Here is a 21,538-nt window from a genome sequence, read left to right as displayed (position 1 = left end):
AAAAATTTTTTTTGTAGAAGATTCATTCAAAAAATTTAATTTTGCTGATAATTGGATTTCTAAGATAGTTTCAACTTCTTTTCAAATGTACAGTTTTGAATAGTATACATTGTAAAAACTGTAAGGTAACTTTATTGACAGTTAGAAATAGAAAAAGAAAGTCACATAATGACTTGTTTGTTCTGCATTGTGAAATCAGAAAATAAACAGTGAAGTGGTGTACAGGACAGAACTTGCAAAGCAAATAGTAAATATTGCAGAAGTGAATAACTTGATTAAGTATATTCTTCCATTAATGCATAAAAATTTCTTAAACACATAGTGAATATTTTAATGCTCTAAAATAAATTCTCTTAAAAAAATATGATTAAGAAGATTTGATTGTCAAAAATAATAAACAGCAATTATTAATAACAGCCGTTTTCCATACGCTAATATTTTCCTTAATCTTCTAAGAAAAAAAAAACCTCACTTAATATCAAGTACTAAAAATTCCACATAAGAAGAAAAATGTAATCTTACTGCCATGATTATCAAAATTAAAAAATAAATAGAAAAAAGTTATATGAACAGAACCAATTCTGCGATTGGTCAAAATTTGCTTCAGCGCATTAAATATTATCGCACTGAGTGATCAATATAAAAGACATTCTGAATAAAAAAAATGCAGAGTTCAGAATCAGTTGCAATTAGCATCATGGTGATATTGACCTTTTTTTCCCTTCAAAACCTTTTTTTCATGCAAAACTAATGCTAGCCTTTAAAACTTGAATCAAGTTTTATCAGAAAATGAGAACCCTATGCACTTTTAATAAATTTTGATTCTTAGTAATTCATTGTAATTTTGATACGAAAAACTGTTTCTATGTGAAAAAATAGCTTCTTGGCTGAAAAATGTTGAATTAAAAAAAAAAGCATAAATAAAATAAAAACGCAATAAATGAAACGATATAAGGGCAACAATTCAAAGCAATAGTGTTTTTCAGGTTCAATAGCTAAACTTGAAAACTTTTGGTAAAAATAATTTAGGAAAAAATGAGTTATTAAAAATCAGTACGTACTTTAAAACCAAACTGATTTAAAATGTTAAAAAATTATTTATATTTAATTTACTATACTGTAAAAAGAAAATCAAGTTTAAAGCTGATTTGATTTTTTTGACTAATGTATATAGAGTGAATATGAAAGATACCTTATAAGCTCTTGTTAATTTAGTAATTTCCCTGATAGGAACATCAGTACCAGCCACTCCCAATAAACTAGCAGACTTGATCTAAGAGAAAGTTTATTTCAACTCACAGAAAAATAAATAAATAATAAAAAAACTCTTACAAGAATAAAGAAGGGAAATATGCTGCAAGTTTCACAGTTTGCAACGTTAGGCCAGTATACTTACATTTCGTTTATCAAATACTGGAGTGGCAACTGTAGTCATTAATTGAAGAGGCTGAAAAGAGCAACACTTCATTAGAATTATAAGCTTATTTACATAAAAATAACCTAGCTTTTTTATTACAGAGATTAATGGCACTACTTTTCGATTTGTTAAATAAAGATTTTTGCAAAAAAACAAACAATTATTAACACCAAAACGTTGTTAAAGCAAACATTCATTGAACCACTTGTCTTTTTGCATTCTTGTCTTTAGATGCTCTAAATAATAATTAACTAATTTTATTTCCTAAATTAAATGTATTAAAATGCTATGTGCAGGCTAGGGTTTGAAATTTGTTGCAGGAAAAAAAGAATCAAATTTCGTGGAAGATTCATGGTACGCAAAAATAAATAAATACAATAAAAGACTTAGATAATGCAATAATAATAAAATAAAATTCTTATTAAAGCAGCTGAATATTAACAGAAATTCATGCTGTGATATGCATGGCATGTTAAACAAAAGATTCTTTTTTTATTTGTTTCAGTTTGTTGTTTGATGTTATCTACTTTCGCTTTCTTATACTACTTTATACATTCTATCCAAGGCTATGCATTCTACAAAATGAGAATTAAAATTAAGAAAAAAACTCAGAATGTAAAAAAAGACATTATAAACAAAGAGCCTAGATGACTAAATACATCAAATCGTTTGGAATTCATTAAAACAGGTGTTTATTTTCAGATTTTTTTGCAGTAATTTAATAATTCGGATGATGAGCAAAATACACCATTGCAGTACTTTAGACTAATTGCTACAAACTCAATAGTTACGTACAAAGTTAAAAAAAGTATAGTGCAAGCTTTAATAATGTTTGGAATTTTAATATATTTAGCATATTATTTCAAGAAATAATAAACATGACATTGATGTTTTTGATTTCAAAAATTAATCATTTTTATAATAATTTTGTAATATTATAATTTCCTGTCTAAGAGCTTTGTCAATCACATTGAAAACTCTTAAAAATAAAATATGACACAGTAGAACCTCAATCCAATGTTCCCCCATGTATCGTCTTGTTTGAACAGTTTTATCCCTAATGCTATTCTTATAATGTTAATAATATCAGTTTTTGTTATGAAACAGGCAGATTCCCACATCTGTTTTTCAGAAATTTTACAACACTAAAAAAATATCAATAAGAAAAAAAAAAGAAGTAATTTCTGATGATACCGATGCAGAAGATAAGGATTTGTTACAGTTTGGGAAAAACGCCTCAATAATCACGCTTGATGTTTATGAATTCATTTCATAAAAATGGTGACATTTGTGGAGTTGTCAGCTTGAAAAATGGTTGCAGAAGCTGAAAAAGTGCAAAGTGATACTGATGAGAATGAAATGGAACCACAACCACTGCCAACATTTGGGAAATGCTTTCAAAATAATGAGAGACTTTCCATAGCCACACAGAAATACAGAAGATGAAGAACAATCTGTCGAAAATGTCAAAAGTTAGCTGTTGTTAGAGGAGTGTTGTTTTCAATCAAATAGTTCCAAATATTTTAAATAAATATAAAAATCAGTTATTCGTCTTTCCTTTGCATCTTAAATATTTTTGCAGCAAGTAAATTTCAATTAAAATTTTAATACTTATTTTAAATTTATTGATTTTCCAGTCTATTATTTCTTTACAACTTTTTATGTGTTTTCAGGTCATTATTTAATATTTTTGTTGACCTGCATTCGCCACTTTCCCGTATCTATACATTGTAATGAATTGTTCTACGGGAAACGAGCAATCGAGGTTCTACTGTACACGCTACTAGCAATGTATGAAATTCGGTATTTTACATAATACCTAGAATTGCCCCACAAAGAATGAAATGATTAAACATTATTTTACATAATATTCAGGCATTCTCTGGTATGTACAAGTATTCTATAGAACGTTTTATCTTCAAAGAGATATAGAATGGTTTACCTTTAAAGAGGTATTGCAATGCTTTCTATCAAGTGGTGGAGAGGTGTTAGAGGGTATATATCTATTTTTATCTATCCAAAACTGATGAAATCGATACAAAAATGCTAAATGATTTAAAACTGTATCACGAAGAAATAGTGATATGCAGCAGCTTAAAAAAATTCCACATCTTTATTTTCAATTAGATAAATATAAAACAAAGGTATATATTAAATGCTATTTTTTTGTTGTTGTTATAATTATGTTAAGTTTAAATAAATATCAATGTGATATCGATGTGTTAAATAAATATCGATGTGTTAAATAAATATCAACGAAGGCTAAGGCCATTAATTGTTCAATTATTCCAAACAATTAATGGCCTTAGCCTTCGTTGCTAGTGTACCTTTCCTGTAAATGGGCAACTCTCATTAACAGACAATTTTTTAAGTCTCAAGAGTGTCTGCTTAACCAAGGTTTCCCTGTAATAATAATTTTCATGTTTCATACTTTGCCTCAAAACACTAGGCATAATACATTATGTAGATGCTTTATATATTTCCAGTAACATACATATAACTAAATCATAACTACATTTTTTAAAGACAAAATCATATTACAGATATATTTAATTTAAAAATTCAGGAAAAATACAAGCCAAATAATGGAACAAAATTTTTAAAAAGGTTTTAAGGGTAAAAATAGAATAATTACACATAGTATAAATTACAATTAGAATATAATAGGGTACACACCTGTTTTTTCTTGAACCTACTACGAGGAATCTAATACATAAATAGCACACGCAGAATGTTTCATGAGATAATGTAAAATTCCAGAATGCAGCATGCAGAGAAATATAACAAATGCACACTGTTAAAGAGTTATCAATTAATATTTCAAGTAATACAAAAGACATCTTCCGTTATAATAATGCAAAAAAGCAACAAAAAAAAGCATCATTCCAAATTTTAGTTTTACACACAATTTTCATTGCTTGTTATAAAAAATCAAAGAAAGTTAAAATAATAAGATTAGTTCAAAACTAATTTTATTTTTTATAATTTTTATTAAAAAACACAATTTCCTTCGCTTTAGTTAATTTTTTAAAATTAATTAATCAGTCTAAATGAGATTAAAGGTTTTCTTCAAGACCCTAAAGTGAATCAGTGAATGTTAAGGTAAACTTTGAAATTACAGGGTATGGATTCATGGAATTTGGAGTCATTTGCTTGTTCAGTAATTTACTAGAAACAACAAACATCAGGATTTGAATTGGGAATCAAGCAAAACATAGGGTTATTAACTTTAGAACAAAACACAAACCCTAATCTCTTTTGTTTCGTGTTCGGGCTCAGGTGTACTATCAGGATCAGCATAATCTTCATCTTCTTGGGCAGAATGCCACTGCTGAATTCGCATTTGATTTAGTTTGATACGAATTTGTTCAAATTCTCTATCTTTCCATTCTGCTAGGTTGAGGTCAGTTGCCTGAATTTTGTTTAAAAGCAGTAAATATAAGAAATTATACCAAGTACTATTTTTGAAAATTAGATTGGCTCTAATTTTTTCTTAAACTGATGAGAAAAATAGTAATAAGGACTCAAATAAAATTTCATCAAAATTAACAATGAAAAAATAGATTAATGCATAGTGTAAAATTATTAATCATGAAGCATTATGCATAAAATAATTTAGGTTTAAAAAATGATTTTTAAGATCCTTAAAGCTTTAAAAGAAATCCAAAAAACATGCAAGTTTTAAAGTAGTATAGCTGAAGTGGTATAAAAATTGCGGCTAAAATGATATAGCTGAGTTTATTAGCTTATTACTTAAAAACGATGTTCCGATACATGCTCAAATACTATTATTTTAATAAATTTTTATAGCAGAAAAATGTAAAAATATGTCAAACGCTTGTGGAAATATTTAACTTATGAACTTTAAATAAAAAATTATTAATTTAATAATAATAATAATAAAAGATAGTGAAGTAAAACTTCTTAAATTATATTTGTATTACAATATATAGAGGACATTCATTATTCATATATTGGATATTCGCAAAATATGAGACATTAAGAAACATTTATTCAATTATTAATTATAGTTCATTAAATATATTGATAAAAACATCTGTGTTATAGAAACAGACATGTACGTAAAAAATTAAGATTTAAATACTAAAAAGGATTAAATTAACAACTCACCGGCACATCTGCATAGACAGATGTCCATACAAATGGTCGTGTACCAGACAAAACAACAGGCCTGCTCATAACTGGCACATATTTCTGAAACAGTAAGAAAGAAATTCATTAAATTGATACCCGACAAAATTTGTCCCAAAATTTTGGTAAAATATTTTTAAAAAGATTTATACATTTCAAATGTTGATAACAGAAAAAGATACGAGTGACAAAAGAGCTTTCATGAGTCTTTCAAAAATCATTACATGATTTTTAACAAAATTGTAGAATATAATAAAAAAAGAGATTACATTGCAGTCTTAATTTTAAGAAATATTAACCATTAAATTCTTATCAAAAATATTCACCTCATCTCACGCACATTTGTTTTAAATTTTATTCCGGTTTAGAATCTAAAACTATGAATTGGTGCATATGAGAAAATTTTATGTTTTTAGCGAGTTCCAATTAATCACACCTAAATAGGTACTTTTTTTAAGCATGATTCATGTACTATATTGCACAAATACTAAAAATACTTATTTTCTCACATATTTTTCTCATGCATGTAAAACCAGATTTTTCATAAGTAATCCTTAAACAATAAACTGTTATTTGACAAGGGGGAGGGTTAGTCTAAAACATGGTTTCATAATATTTGAATAAGCCCTAATCACCTCCAAAGAAGCTCCTAATCACAAAAAATTAAAAACTTTTATTTTTAATTCAAAAAATAAATCAAATTCCTTCTTAAAGTAATATTGCATCTTTAAAAAACTAATTTAAATAATACAGTTAATATTTTTTTATTAAATTAAAATAAAAGATATTTTCTAACCTAAAATTGTTATGTCAATAGAAGTGAAGAATTTGTGTTATAAAATTACAAATTTTGTGAAAAGGAGGTTTAATACAAAATTGTTACTTTTCATTGAAAAAAGTTGTTTACAAACTTTCCTGAATTTTCAATTTTTGCTGGTTTTTGTAACCAGTTTCTATCTCCTGCAGGTTTTAAAAAGCAAATTTATACCCCCTGAGTTTCTCAGGTTTTTTCTGAGGGACATAAACCTTGTCATTCCAATGGTAGAAAACTTTTGTCATAGATTACAATAATGCAAGGTTATTTCCTTTTACAAATATTTTATGCAATACAAATATAGGACAACCAGTGATACAATTTTTAGTAAAAAAATGACCATTGAACCAAATAATCGATCTAGTTTGACCTCGTTTGAATGTTTGACGTGTTCTATTGAGCTGCTTTGTTTATTTTTCAAAATAATAATATTTTTAAGTTAATTTCAGTCTAAATTTGTTTTAAATTGTTTTTAGCCCTTTTCTACAGCTTTATTAACGTGCGTGAAGGGATATTGGTTTTTCCTTGACTTTAGTACTTCAATTTGCAAATGCGCCAATCCAACATGGCGACATTCTTGCATTAGTGAAGCGAAGTACATACGTTTTGACATTTCTTGTGGAAACTGGGGAGCAAGATGGCAGACTGTGAGGATGATGCGTTTTACTCCTCTCTTGAAACGTATTCTAATATTGTAGAAAATGCCCTTCTTTCTAAATGCAATATGAATCAACAAATGCGTGAAGATGCTAGGAAAGCGTTGGGTGAGTTGAAATTTCTTGTTACAAGACAATTTGAGAAAATAAAGTCTGTTGTTTATCGTGAAGTTTGTAAAGAAAATGTTGCGAGTTATGTTCAAAAAAAGTTATACAGCGAAGTAGTGGCGTCGTCATCGGTTGTTAGTAAACAGAGTAAGGGGAATTCATCAAATTGTGCTCTTTTAATATCGGCTGAAAATTGTAAGTCGGAGGAAGTTAAGAAACTTTTTAAAGCACAGATTGACCCTAAAAAAGAAAAAATAGGAATTAAGCAAGTTAAAAGTGTTTCTGAAGATAAAATTTTAGTTAATTGTGCTTCTGAAGCTGACAGAAATAAATTATTAACGAGCATAGAAACAAATTCGGAAATTTTGAAGCCAACTTTTCCTAAGCGAAAGAATCCTACGTTGTTAATTAAAAATGTACCAAATGATATAGAAAATTCACAAATATTAGAGATTATTCGTGACCAGAACCCAGAAGTTTTTGATTCTGATGAACATTGGAACGAGTCAAGGATTCGCTTTGTTTTGAAAAAATTCCAACATGTTCGATCTGTTATTGTGGAGGTGCATCCAAAAGCTCGGAAAAATATTATTACCTTGGGATCTTTGAAAATTATGTGGAACATGTGTAGTGTTGAAGATTTCGTAGTTATTAATAGGTGTTTTTCATGCCTCGGCTATAATCATAGATCTATGGAATGCAGAAATAAGTTGTCTTGTTATTTTTGTGCCGGAGAGCATAGAAGTTCAGAGTGTAAAAATTGTGAAAATCAAGTTTGCGTAAACTGTATTAGATACAATAAAAAATTGAAAAGTGGAAGTAAAAAAGTGGATGTTAGACATAAGCCTTTTTCTCAAAGCTGCTCTTGTCATATTTTTATGAGGGATCAAATAACTTCTCGAATTGATTATGATGGTTAAGGTCTTTAAGAATAACATCAGTTTTGTACAATTAAACTTGCATAAGTCAAAGAAAGCTACTCAGCAGCTTATTTTAAATCTTGAATGTGATGATGTTGATGCTGCCCTAATTCAGGAGCCCTACTGTTTTAATGGCAAATTACTTGGCTTTCCAAATACTTACAGAATTTTTTATGATGAAAAATCAGACGTTATTAAGGCGGCTATCGTTGTTCGTAATAGAGCGATAACTGTTTTTTCTGTTTCAGAAAATTTTGATTATAATGCTGCACTAATTGATGTTTCGTATAGAGGACACAATTTTACTCTTTTTTCTTATTATTTCCAGCCTTCCGTTAATATTGATTTAGATCTTAGAAAGATAGAGCATATTTTTTCGAATAAAAGTCTAAATAGACTAATTTGGTGTATGGATGCCAACAGCAAGTCTGAGGTCTGGTTTAGCCCTATTACTGACTCCAGAGGTATTAGATTGAGCGAATTCTTTAGTGTTTGGAATTTGTTTTCGATAAATGAGGACTATGGACCTACTTTTAGTGCGAATCAGGGAACAAGTTATATTGATGTTACCGTTGTCGGAATGGAACTTCTTCAGCTGGTTGAGAAATGGTATATACCTGAGTATGATTCCCTGTCTGATCATAAAATGATTGCTTTTGAAATGAAAATCTCAAGACCTAACTATGATTTTACTATTTCTGAAACGAAAAACCTCTTTAATATTAAAAAAGCAAACTGGAAACTTTTTCATCTTCTCTGTTCTGATTCCATATTTAATATTTTGAATTCCATTGAAAATTGCGAACGAACAGATATGTTGGAGGTATGCGTTCAAAATTTACAAAATTTAATTATTTCGGCAGCAGAAAAATCTATTCCTTTGAAAAAGAGTGGATCACATCAAGTTCCTTGGTGGTCGGTAGAAATTTCTTGTATGCGGAAAAAATTAAATGCTGCTAGAAGAAGATATCAAAGGACTAGAAATTTCGTTTTAAGGGAGATTTATAGAAGCAGTTATCTTCGTATCAGGTCTGAGTATAACTTAAAACTTGAGCAAAGCAAACTAAATTCTTGGAAGGATTTTCTTGGGGATATTACTGTGCAAAATGTGTGGAATAAAATTTATACTTATGGAGTTAAGACCACCTTTGCTAAAAGGCTTGAAATCTCGGGTATTGAAGATTCCCCTGGTCATTTCACCTCTTCTTTTGATGATACGATTGATGCTATATTGAAGAAATCGTTTCCTCGTGATTCTAAAATGCAGGACCATTTCAGTCATAAGCTCTTACGTGACGAGGCTGAATTGGATTATGACGCTAAAGATGATGTTCCCTTTTCTAGTGCGGAAGTTGATTGTGTAGTTGAAAATTTAAAAGTGAATAAAACTCCAGGATACGATAGAATTACGAATGAACTAATTAAAAATCTGCATGTTAGTTGTCCTTCTATACTGATGACCTTGTTTAATGTTTGTTTAAATCTTGGTATTTTTCCGAAGATCTGGAAAAGAGCGAAAGTTGTACCGATTCCAAAAAATTCTGAGCTATCAAGGTCACATATTGATAACTTTCGATGTATAAGTCTACTTCCTTGTTTAGGCAAATGTTTTGAAAAACTCTTCATAAATAGACTCAACTTTCATCTACGACAATCAAGCCTCTTAAGTGAGGATCAGTATGGTTTTACACCTCAGAAGTCAGCTGAAGATGCTCTGATCCGGCTTTGTAATATAGTTAGACAGGGTAAACATAAAAATTTTGTCACATTTCTTGTTTCCTTAGACATTAGAGGAGCCTTCGATAATGCTTGGTGGCCTGGAATTCTGCACTTGCTTAGACAACTTAAAGTTCCTAAGAATATTTTTTACTTAATAAAGAGTTTGTTGCACGGTCGCTCTGCTGATCTTACTCTGGGCAATATCACAAAAAACTTTGTTTTGGAAAAGGGTTGTCCTCAGGGGTCCGTTACGGGACCTTTTATTTGAAACCTTATTATGAATGACTTGCTCTGTGGTTTATCAGAATTTCAAAATAGTTATAAAATTGCATTTGCTGATGATCTACTTATTATTGTTCAGTGCAAGAACTTTAATGATGCTTGTGTTCTTTCTCAGAATATCTTGGATTACGTTTTTGAATGGTCGAAACTTTATAAGCTGGAATTCAATCCTTTGAAATCTAAAGTTATGATGATACATAAAAAGTCGATACCGGATGGGGTTATTCAGTTGACTCTTGGGAATGAACCTATTGAAGAAGTAAAGCAGATAAAGTATTTGGGAGTTATTGTTGATAATAAACTGCAGTTTAAGCAGCACATATCTTATGTATCCAGTAAAAGTGAAAAACTTCTTCTTGCTTTATTGCGAATTTCAAAAAATACTTATGGGGTTAAAACAGATGTTCTTAAATTAATATATAATCAAGGTATTGTACCTCTTATTTCATATGCTTCAGGATCTTGGGGAAACTCTTTGAGAAAGAAGATAAATATTAGAATCCTTAGAAGAACTCAAAGAAGAATTCTTCTACGTATTATTCGGGGATATAGAACTGTTAGTTATGATGCGGTCTTTGTTATCGCTGGTCTTCCGCCTATTGATTTAATTATCTTAAATAATCTTGAATTAAAGGAGAAGATAGAAGACAACGATTGTCTAACCCTGGACGGGAAGCTTCCTATTTCATGTTTGCCCCACCCAGCATGCAGGAAACCTGTTATAATTATTCCTTATGTAAATAATGTTTTTCAGGAATATAAAACTATCTGCTTTACGGATGGTAGTAAGCTTGATGGAAGGGTTGGTCTTGCTTTTGTAATTTATGAAAATGGAACAGAGAAGGTTACTGCCAAGCACCGACTACATAATGAATGTACTGTTTTCCAGGCTGAACTTTTGTGTATAAACCTGGTTGTTAAGTGGATACAAAATTCTTTTAGTGAAAACCAAATTTTCAAATATCTCATTTGTACAGATTCTCTTTCTTCACTTTTTCTTTTGCGTGACACGACTTCTACTGAGAAGCTTGTGGTGGAAATTCACTCGATTTTGAACGCTCTTGAAAACGTAACTATTCATTTTTCTTACGTTCGTGGCCATAGCGGTATTTTGGGCAATGAAAGAGCAGACCAATTGGCTAAGGAAGCTACGTGTGGTGAAATAGACTTAAGGGTGTCTGTTCCAGCTTCTCACTGGAAGCGCATCGCTAGAGATAAAATCATTGCGGACTGGAATGCAGAATTTCTTGCTTCGCCTCGGTCGCTCTGGACGAAAAGGTTCTTTCCATCCATTTTTCACCGTTTGCAATGTAAATTCTTTGCAACTGATTTTAAATTGACCCAAATTTTAACAAACCATGGAAATTTTAAGAGATATTTATTTCGTTTCCATCTGCAGACCAGTGGAATTTGTGCTTGCGGTGATGCTGATGAAGATGCTGAACATATTCTTCTTCACTGTAGTCTCTATGCGAGTGCCCGAATGAATTTAAAGACTGATTTGAGACGTCTTTCAATTAGTTGGCCACCTGTCTTATCAGAACTGGTCAAAAGTATTGAAAGTCTTGCGGCCTTGCGGAATTTTGTTTGTAATGTAAATTTGTAAATTTTTTCTCCTTTTGTTTTTTACTTACAACTGTAAGCCTCATGCTATACTTTGTGGTGCATGAGGAGTTTTAAGTCGTTTAAATTACAAAAAAAAAAAGAAAAAAGAACCAAATAATCTAGAGACTAAAAAAGTTTGCATAAAAAATATACACAGATCTAAACTTTATCCCGAACCTCAGAAAGTGTAGCCATGTGTGTATAAAAACCTGGAAAACAGTAAAATATATTATGGCCCTTGAGAGTGGAAGACTAAAAATCATACATATACATAATGAATAAAATGAAAAAAAAAAAGAATTTTTGTTCAGAAAATTTGGATCTAAGTTAAATAATCACAAAGCCATGTTTATATTAAAACCAATCCAGAGTAAAAAAATTTTTGTACTAACGCAACTAGACATTTGCATTGATTCTATTATAAATTACAAAATGAAGCCACAGTCAAAATATCATAATAGGCAATGGAAATTTCAACAACATTGATATCTAGACAGGTATTTGAATCACTAAAAGGAGGAGGAATAAAAATCTGACAGCACACAATGTGACAATTAAATTTCTTAAGTTTTCTGAGTCTAGTTTTGACAAAAAATAAAATTTGTTCTCCAGTTTTTATTTATTGATTACTATAAAACAACTTGCATTATATTTCAGTGTTCTCTTAATGCTACTTATTTCAAAATTCAGAAAATAATTATTTCTACGAGAATGAATATCTCCGTGATCACTAATTTTTTGTAAATAGGAGAGATGGGCAAAATTGGGAAGAGGAATAAAATAGGGAGCAGTCAGTTTTGATTAAATTACTGCTGACATTTATCAGATATGACATGAAACTAGAAGTAGGTATTCATCATTTTATTCAGAGATGAATGAAAGAGAGTGCAGACTATTTCTCTATCAATAGTAATTATTCGAAATATTTATCATAAAAGTTTTAATTTTTACATCATCAATATTACTCTGTAGTTTTTTGTTCTTAAAAGATTTATTTTCAGTAAAATCATCTGATAATGCCTTTTTTTAGCAATTATTTAAGCAGATTTCGCATCAAGTTTAAAATAATATAACTCTCCCTTTCTGTTAAATGGCACTGTAGAATAAAACTGAGATTTAGTCAGTTGGACAAAATCAAGTAGTACAAAAGGCTATAAGTTACATGCTATACCAAGTTAAAATCATAGGAAGGTTGGATACAGAGCCCCAAATGTAAATAATGGACACATGAAGCTTGTACCAATGCAGAGAAGTATGATTAAAGTTTTATTTATGATTTCTGTTAGGTTAGTTACACATAATTTAATAAAGTTACAAACACATGAAATTCATAATTACTTATGTTCCTCAATTTTCAAGTTTTTTGCTTCGCAGTGTACAAGGTGATTGTGTAAATTTAATACTATAATCAAGCATTATTTCAATGCAAAACTGATTTTATTTGACTAGGTTGGACAAAACCAAGTACTAACATAGTTCAAAAAAAATTTATAAAAAAAAAAAGGACAAACCTTTATTTGCACAGGCCATCCAATTTACTTCATGTGATTCAGTAACTTCCTTACCAATTAGGTATGTAAATACTCTGACCTATAAATTAGTAGAAAAATTAAGCAAGATTGCTTTCATTTAATAAAATTATAAAAAAACATATTTAAATGATAACTGCTGTCTAATAATGACAAGAAAACTAACAGATAAATTTGGGTAATTGTAACGCCTAAATATGTCTTCAAATGTATTAGGAGCTCCATCGGTAATTATCATAATGGCTTGTTTACATTGAGTACCCGATCCAGATTGATTGTACTGCAACAATAAAGTAAAATTTATTTTTAGTTTTGATTGAAAACAATTGAAAAACAAAAATATTTTGATGATGATAAAATATCCGTTCCTGTTAACAATACCAAAGTTGATGCAAAAATACATTCAAAAAATAGTGTGTTCCTGGAGTCAAATTTTTTGTAATGTAAAGCAAATTAGATATCATGATACATGTGAAGTTGCTAGCAATTATTCAATAATCATAAAATTCGCACAAAACAAATTCAAAGCCATAATACCATTATTTACAACATCCAAATCCACTCTGTTAATGCAAGGCTGCTAATGATTAATATCTAATCTTACTATGGCCTCTCACATTATACGTACAAAACAATAAACATATTTTTCTTTTCCACACAAAAACAGTCCAAACACTCAGTAAATACACTTCTCTTCACAACATGAACATATCAATTAAGTTAAATTTCTAAATATGGTTGCTCCTATTCTTTTGTTGTCAAGGCGACTATAATAAGTTTTTTAGTGCTGAAATTTAATATATTATGTAACATACATGATTAGATTTCTTAAAGAGAAAGCTTGTAAACAGACGGTTACAATTAAGTTGTTTTGGTAGAACAGATCCTTAACACAAGGAAACATTTGGAGAAAGTAAACAGGTTTCGCTAACTTATTAATTATTTTCTATATTATTTGATTGCAGATTTCACAGCTTTGGGGAAAAACATGTTAAATATTTTGAAAACATTCAAATTTCTGTAATTATGTGGTTTGTAAAAAAACAAAATATAGAATATTATTTTCTAAATGATTAAATTATATCATTAAAAAAAGATGTCTAATAAACAGATTCTTGATATTTTTGTATATTTCAAATCCAATTCCTCCAAATTCCACAAACTACCATTTTTCCTAATAGCATGATCGTTTCATCAGAAACAATAGTAGGCAATATACTAAAACAACTTCGGAATTGATTTTTTTAATCACCATCTAGGCATTTTAGTCAGCTTCGAATAAAATCTTCTCTCAACTGTAAAATTTTCCAAGTATAGTATAAAAATTTTTTTTTCAAAACTTTTTTTGAAATTTTAAATTTTAAATATTGATCTCTATACTCACATATTCACAAGATTTTTTTTAGTCAAATTCAAAAACATTTAGTTATTGTGGAATGAGTCTTAAGTTTATTCTTTAAAAAAAACAAACTTTTAATGTTTAAGAAATCTAAATATACAACACATTTTAGTTTTTAAGCTCAAATATGTATATAAGTTCAAAAACAAAGTTTAGAGTGAAAATGTCAGAACAAAATATCGATGAATAAAATATATTTAAAATTTGGAATATATTTGAAAACTATAATTGTTAGATTGAGGTTTTCATAACAATTCCAAGAAACTTAAACATTGCATTTCATAAATGACTTATTATTATTATTTTTAAATTAGATGACTAAATTTTGTCTTACATTTTTGACTAGGAGGCTTCGCCCCCTGCTCGCTTGCGCTCGCCAACCCCCGGAACTGCTTTCGTAGTTCATTTCGGATTGCTTCGCAATCCAATGCTCGCTCATTGGATACGTTCTTAACGTCTAGCTTTTGCATACTTTTTTTAATACTGAAGTTTCGAAAACTTTTCACTGCAGAAAGTTCTAAACCTGTACATTTCAATATTATTTTAAAAATCCAAGCAGTTCACATATTTTTCTTAATCACACTATTCTAAATATCAGTTGTTGAGAAAAGTAACTGTTGTAAGTTTTGTTTCAAAGCCTTTCCCACCAGAGGGCTAAAGCCATGTGTTGTAAAACAATATGAAATAGTAGTCTGCCACTGAACGCCGGATGTAAAGCATCGGCTTTGATGAAGATAATTTTGTATTTTTAATTCTCTGAAGGGCGCCACCCTATTAATATGGAATTTGTGAAATAAATGTAGATATTTTTGATTGTTGATGAAGCCCATCATTTTGTGTTTTCATCAGTGTTCAGAAGCAGAACAACTATAAGTTTTTTATTTTATCACAAAAATATAAAATGTATAAAAAACAAAGAAAAGAATAAGAAAATGAGTATAGTCATAGAAAAAGTTAAAATTATAATATAGTATTTGTCAGTAAAAATAAAACTTTTTGTTTAAGTCATTTCTAACAATTCAAATTTCTCCGAGGCAATTCTAAAGTATAAATTAAGGTAGTATTGTTAAGTTGAAACACAATATTTTTAGTTTTGATGTCAACAATACAATTCAATTTTTCACAAAAAAGATTGTTTCCATTGTTAAATTCAATGTCAACAATTCAAATTTTTCTGAGGCAACTCTTAACCTCTAAATATTACTTTTTTATGTACATTTCTAAACGTCAGTATTCAACCACAAAACAACTTAAAGTCCTCAAATTTAGCATGAAGTTGTAAAATGTAATGAAAGAGGGTCATAGCAATAATGAAAGTAGAAGTAAAGTTAGTATTGCAAAATTAAAACAATATTTTTAATCAATGAGCCAAGTTCTTCAAGAAGCAGTTGTAGAAGTAGGTTGTTTATTTAAAACTTTATAGAATTTCTTTAAAAACACAATTGTTAATTTGGGCATTTGGCGATACAACACTTATAGAATTGAAGGATTTGTTACGTCAAGCGCTCAGGTATCATAATTTTGATCTAGTTGTGCTTCTATGTCATTTTGATTTATGTTGCTAAGTTAACTTTCAAAAAATTCTATGGCTGGCAACAGCATTTTTATTTTTTAACTTGTTTATTTTTATTTCTTTTAGAATTCGTTATTTTTTTAGCAAAATGTTTTTTAACCTAACAGAATTATGAAGAAAATAGATATATGAAGAAAATAAAGTAAATATATAAGTGTTGTGAAAAGAACCTTATTTAGTTGTACAAAGTACTTCAGCCAAAATTTGGGAGCCACGTAAGAGAATTATATATATTAGATCAGAAACACATCATTAAAAGGCAGAATGCTTTGGTGTTTTCAAAACGTAAACAAAATAAAGCAAACGTTGCAACCGGCGGAAAAGAAATACAGCCAAAATTTGGGAGCCACGTAAGAGAATTATATATAATAGATTATATAAGTAATATTTTTAGAGATAAAAATTTTTTTTGTTGATAAATTTAAAACCACATGGACAACTTTTTATCACCGTGAAAATTTGAGAATAAAGTTTCTCATGATACACTATTTTGCATGGCATTAATTTCACGATTTCTAGCAGTGAGAAACTAGTTTGATAGGAATTAAACTATGTCTTATGTTGATTGGAGTTTAGAATTGACAGTTAAAAGGGATAGATGAAATTTTAGTCATATATATTTGTGAACAGAGAATGTTAGGCTGTTAGGTTAAAACAAGGAGAATTAAATGGACAAAAAAGATAAAACAGAGAGTGAAATAATACTATTGAGGCTAAAAGATACACTAATTTTTAAAATATCAATTTTCATAAATTTCCATCAAACTTTTTAGAGGTTTTTGTAAAAGTAATATGAGTTACATATTTATTGTTCTGATCAAAAGAAAACACACACAAAATATGCTAAAAATTTCAGGAAAAATATCACTTATTATATCACAGTATTATAAAATTGAAATATTTTATCACTTATTCATTATAGAATTGATAGATTCACAACCATTGAAAACAGATATTTCATGTTTATATCTGTTTTCAGAGGGAAAAAAATTACAAATCAATCACTGCACAAAATATTAGTTTCAATGATAATTTCAGCAAGCAAATGATAATATTATTTAATTTTAAAACATATGAAACTTACTTTTTGGAGAACTTCAAAGGCTGTTATCAAGCTCAATGTAAAATTTGCTATATTTGCTGTCTCCATTTTTTTCATATGCTTCATAAATTTCTAAAAAGTATGATATTTAAAATTATGGTATGTATCACAAAAAATAAATACATAAATATTGTTTAACTTCATGACATAACATGCATTAAGAGAAAACCAATTTGAAAGAAAAATTTAAGACTAAATTTTTGTTCTTCAAAAAAGTGACACATGGCTTATTGTTATGAATTTAATTAAAAAAAATTCTTTTTCATAACATTTTTAAATGAAGAAATTGAACAGTTGAGCACTCAAATGATCAAGAATTTCAAAGCAATCACAATCCCAAAAAATATTCAACTAAGATTGAGATGTGAATTGTAGTTTAGTTGAGAAGTCCCAGCCATCCAATTAATTAACAGCAAATTAATACTATCTTATCTTACACAGACAGCTAAGACTATCTTCATAGACAGGATAGTGTTAGTTAAAATAGCATAATTTATAAATATAAGGTAACAATATGCTAAATTATACAACTGATTGAATTGTACAATAGAAAATATGTTAAATAGAGAAAAAAAAGTAGAGAATATAGAGGTGTTTTAGTTAGAAATGCTCTCTGAATATTTGGTTTGAAATTTTGATTTTAAATTCATATATCAAACACCGCATTTTATTTATTTAATTGTGTATAAAGATATGAAATAAGTTAAATCAGATAAATGAATAAGCTGTGGAATAAAAATTACATTATACATTGAATTTTAATGAAAGATAGATCCAAATATCTCTCATGAAACAGAAATTTATAAGAACTTCTGCTAAAGCAAAAAACTTTTTTTTGACGTGCTAAAAAATTGACTAATGAAATGATAAATACATAAAATGTGAACAGTTAAAATACATAAAATGTGAACAGTTAAAAAACATACAAACAGTTTCAAAACATTATTCATTAAAAAAAAAGACAGATTTATAATTGAAATATACAAATAAATTTCATGTAAATAATATAACTCTCATACTCGTATATTTTCTTCATTTGCTTGGACCAAAGCATTTTCAAAGCAAGGAACAACAGGAGTGATTTCGTCCGAAAACTAGGGATGAACATAGTTATCATTCATTATAATCAAAACTTTAGGAACAATTCTTATTTTTCTTAATTTTCTAGTTTGCATAATGAAAATAATTTAAACAATAAAGATAAATTTATGAACCAATAGCAATAACAGAAAATAGTAGACAAGTTTAAAATTGACAACATAAGTAACAAGCACTTATTTTTTAAAGCATAATAGACATTTATGATAATAGAATAAATGCTTCAAATATCGCAGAAAATGATAAAAATAAATTTAGACAAATGAGCAAAAACTTATAAAGCATTTTTGGAATCTTTATATATTTTTAGTCACAGTAATTATTCTAGATGATCCATTACTTATCATTAGTACATTTTTGGATTAAAAGTTATTAACAAAGATTAAATGAAATCTAGAAAAAAAATTTTTAATAATTCTAATTAATATACAAAGTTGTCTTACACCAAGAATAGTGACAAAACCATCTTCTGTTAATGTTAAAAGAATATCAGCCACAACATTCCTTGCTATTTCTTTTCTAATTCCTGTCATAGATCCACTACTATCAACAAGTATAACTATGTCTTTTGCTGAGACTGCAGCTTTTACATACCTGAAAATACAAAGTAAATATATCAGAAAACAGAGGATACAGTTAACTTGAATATATATATATATACATAAGAGACAAATAAAAGAAAAGAGAAAGTTTGAAAGAAAAATTAAGATTTTATTAACTGTGCATAAGCTGCAAGTACATAGAACCCATAATGTAGGTTAAAAACACAAAGAGAACAAGGAAACAAACAAAAAAAGGGAGAATTTTAAGGAAAAAAAGAAAAAACTATTGTAAATTAAAAAAAGTAAAAATTATTGACAATTAAAAAAGTAAATTTAAATTTAACAATAAAAAGATATAATCTAGTAATAAGCTCAAACAATTATAGCTGCAAACCTAGTGCTGTCTAATATTACATTAATATAACAAAAACAAAATATATCAATACAATAGCATAAAAAAAGGCAGTGTGAGAGGCTGATTCACTAACAAAATTTATATATATACACACATTTATATAAATGCACAAAATATGTTCAATTAACACTATCTTACTTATTTAAAGAACTTTTAAATAGCGAAAAGCAATAAAGAGATCTGCATGAAGGTAAAGAAACTTAATCTTTAAAACAAAGACAGATAACATACGTTAAATGTGAATCAAACTGATATTAAGTCGGTTGCAAACTAAAACTGAAAAATTTAAGTTGGCACTCCTTGTAAGCTACATTTGCATGTCTGTTGCATTTGAAGAAAACTTCCTAAATTTTACACATTTTGATCTGCAATCTAAATAGTTATACTTGAAATATTAGGTTTCTTCCAATTATACATATATACATCAGTTTCATAAAAAAAATAGAAAATTGTGGTCGACGAATACCTTATTACAAGCTACAGTTTTGTAAACCTTTTCATTTTTTTCACAAACTAATGCATTTCTCTCATAGTTAGTTGCAATAGGGTAATTTCACGATATACAAATATCAGATTTGAGGATTTTAAAACTATACAGCTCAGTTTAGAAAAAAAAGCAGTTTGAGTAATTTTTGTTAAATCAATTTTTAGTATCATTTATATTTACTCCAATCTATAGTATCTTTCATAAGTTTAAAAAAAAACAAAACAAAAACCAGACGTTACGATATGTAAAAACTGTAAAAGCCATGTTTTAATTCTTTTTTTAAAAAAAAATTACATTTCTAAAGGTTAGTAAATATTAGTAGAACTGCTTGATTTTATTAAACTAGGTTAAAGTTTTATACATCTGAAGACTGCAAAGATATAAAGGATGGTATTGCCCTATATTAATATTCATATATAGTGCTATACTAATATACTTCATGGAAGGAATGATGACTATGTCCCATCCATGAAGCATAATACTAAAGGTTGAAACATGGGAAATGTAAAATAACTTATAATGATGCTATGAGAATAATTAAATAAAGTAACACCATTATTAAGTGACATTATTTAATATTTGTCACCACTTATTAAAATTAAAACCTCTGGGAACCCTGTAAAAATACATATTTAGATTTCTCATCAAAATTTTAAATCTCACCAAGAGCGAGTTCGGCAATCATAAATGTCTGGCTTTTCCCTGCCTTCTTTCACCCAAGTAGTGGCTGTAAAAATGAAGAAAAAATTTTGAAACTGAAGATAGCTTAAAAATAGTAACAATAATTAATTGCCTAACAAAATGGAAAAATTTATGATTTTTTTAATTTTTTATATTGCAGAGATTGGATCTGAAATAAAGATAAATTGAAACAGTATTACTCAAAAAAAACTAGTTAACTAATATAAAGCACTTATTAATTACATTTGAGTACAATTAATTAAAAAAAAATTGTATAAAAGAAACACAAAAAAATTAGATAATTTAAAAAAACATGAAGTGACATTATTAGATATAAGTTATCAGAGACTAATATGGTCAATTTTACTAGTTTACTATTTCCATTTTTAAACTAGGAATACATCAATTATAACTATAGTTAAATGCTTCTGCACTTAAAAAAAGTATCCAACAAAATAATTTGTCATGGTCTTCTGAATTGATGACAGTTGCAGTTTCAGCGTTTATTTAATCAACAATAGCTAATTGCAGCTATTTTTTAATGCAAAATCAATATAATATGATAGTAGTAAAATATTTAGGGACAATTTTAGGGGAAATTTACTTTTTAATCACATATACACACACACATGAAAAAAAAATAATACCAATAAGAGAAGGGAATTGTTTTGCTTTACACACAATAGTTATTTTAAAGTCTAAGTTTATTGCCAGGTTTTAAATCATATTTTCAAAAAACTTAACTGGCTAAAAGTTAACATTACATATTTTTCCCCCCACAAGAATAAGTCTTATTTATTAAAAAAATGACCATAAATTTTTCCTTACCAGGAAATGTGCATAAAAAACCAGTATTACTCCCAAAATATTGCCAATTAAAGAATGGATCAACGGCAAGATTATTTCGAAATGCAGGAGTGAGATATTCTGACCATTTATGGAGTTGAGAACCTTGGGATCTAAATATGAAAATAGCAATGTAACAAAAATATCCACTAAAAAAAATAGTTCTAACTACTATGAATAAAATAGATAAATA

The 21,538-nt window shown here is 28.3% G+C and overlaps 1 pseudogene across 1 annotated transcript in view; it reads right to left on the bottom strand.

Moving 5' to 3' along the window:
* LOC147803294 (voltage-dependent calcium channel subunit alpha-2/delta-3-like) overlaps positions 1 to 21,538 on the bottom strand; it is a 49,706-nt pseudogene that overhangs the window by 25,247 nt on the left and 2,921 nt on the right. Inside the window, exons 2-13 of the transcript XR_015429018.1 lie at positions 21,328 to 21,458; positions 20,482 to 20,545; positions 18,818 to 18,968; positions 18,296 to 18,370; positions 17,259 to 17,348; positions 13,369 to 13,482; positions 13,185 to 13,263; positions 11,827 to 11,882; positions 5,549 to 5,632; positions 4,665 to 4,829; positions 1,397 to 1,447; positions 1,193 to 1,273 (exon numbers count right to left, since the gene is read on the bottom strand). The product of XR_015429018.1 is annotated as a voltage-dependent calcium channel subunit alpha-2/delta-3-like (transcript). The remainder of the gene's footprint in view (positions 1 to 1,192; positions 1,274 to 1,396; positions 1,448 to 4,664; positions 4,830 to 5,548; positions 5,633 to 11,826; positions 11,883 to 13,184; positions 13,264 to 13,368; positions 13,483 to 17,258; positions 17,349 to 18,295; positions 18,371 to 18,817; positions 18,969 to 20,481; positions 20,546 to 21,327; positions 21,459 to 21,538) is intronic.

Source organism: Parasteatoda tepidariorum, chromosome 9 (assembly GCF_982258835.1).
Source record: "Parasteatoda tepidariorum strain Cologne lab strain chromosome 9, Ptep-v5.0, whole genome shotgun sequence".
NCBI classification, from domain to species: domain Eukaryota; kingdom Metazoa; phylum Arthropoda; class Arachnida; order Araneae; family Theridiidae; genus Parasteatoda; species Parasteatoda tepidariorum.
The sequence above is the reverse complement of the archived record's forward strand: the minus strand, read 5'-3'. Positions and strand labels throughout refer to the sequence as shown.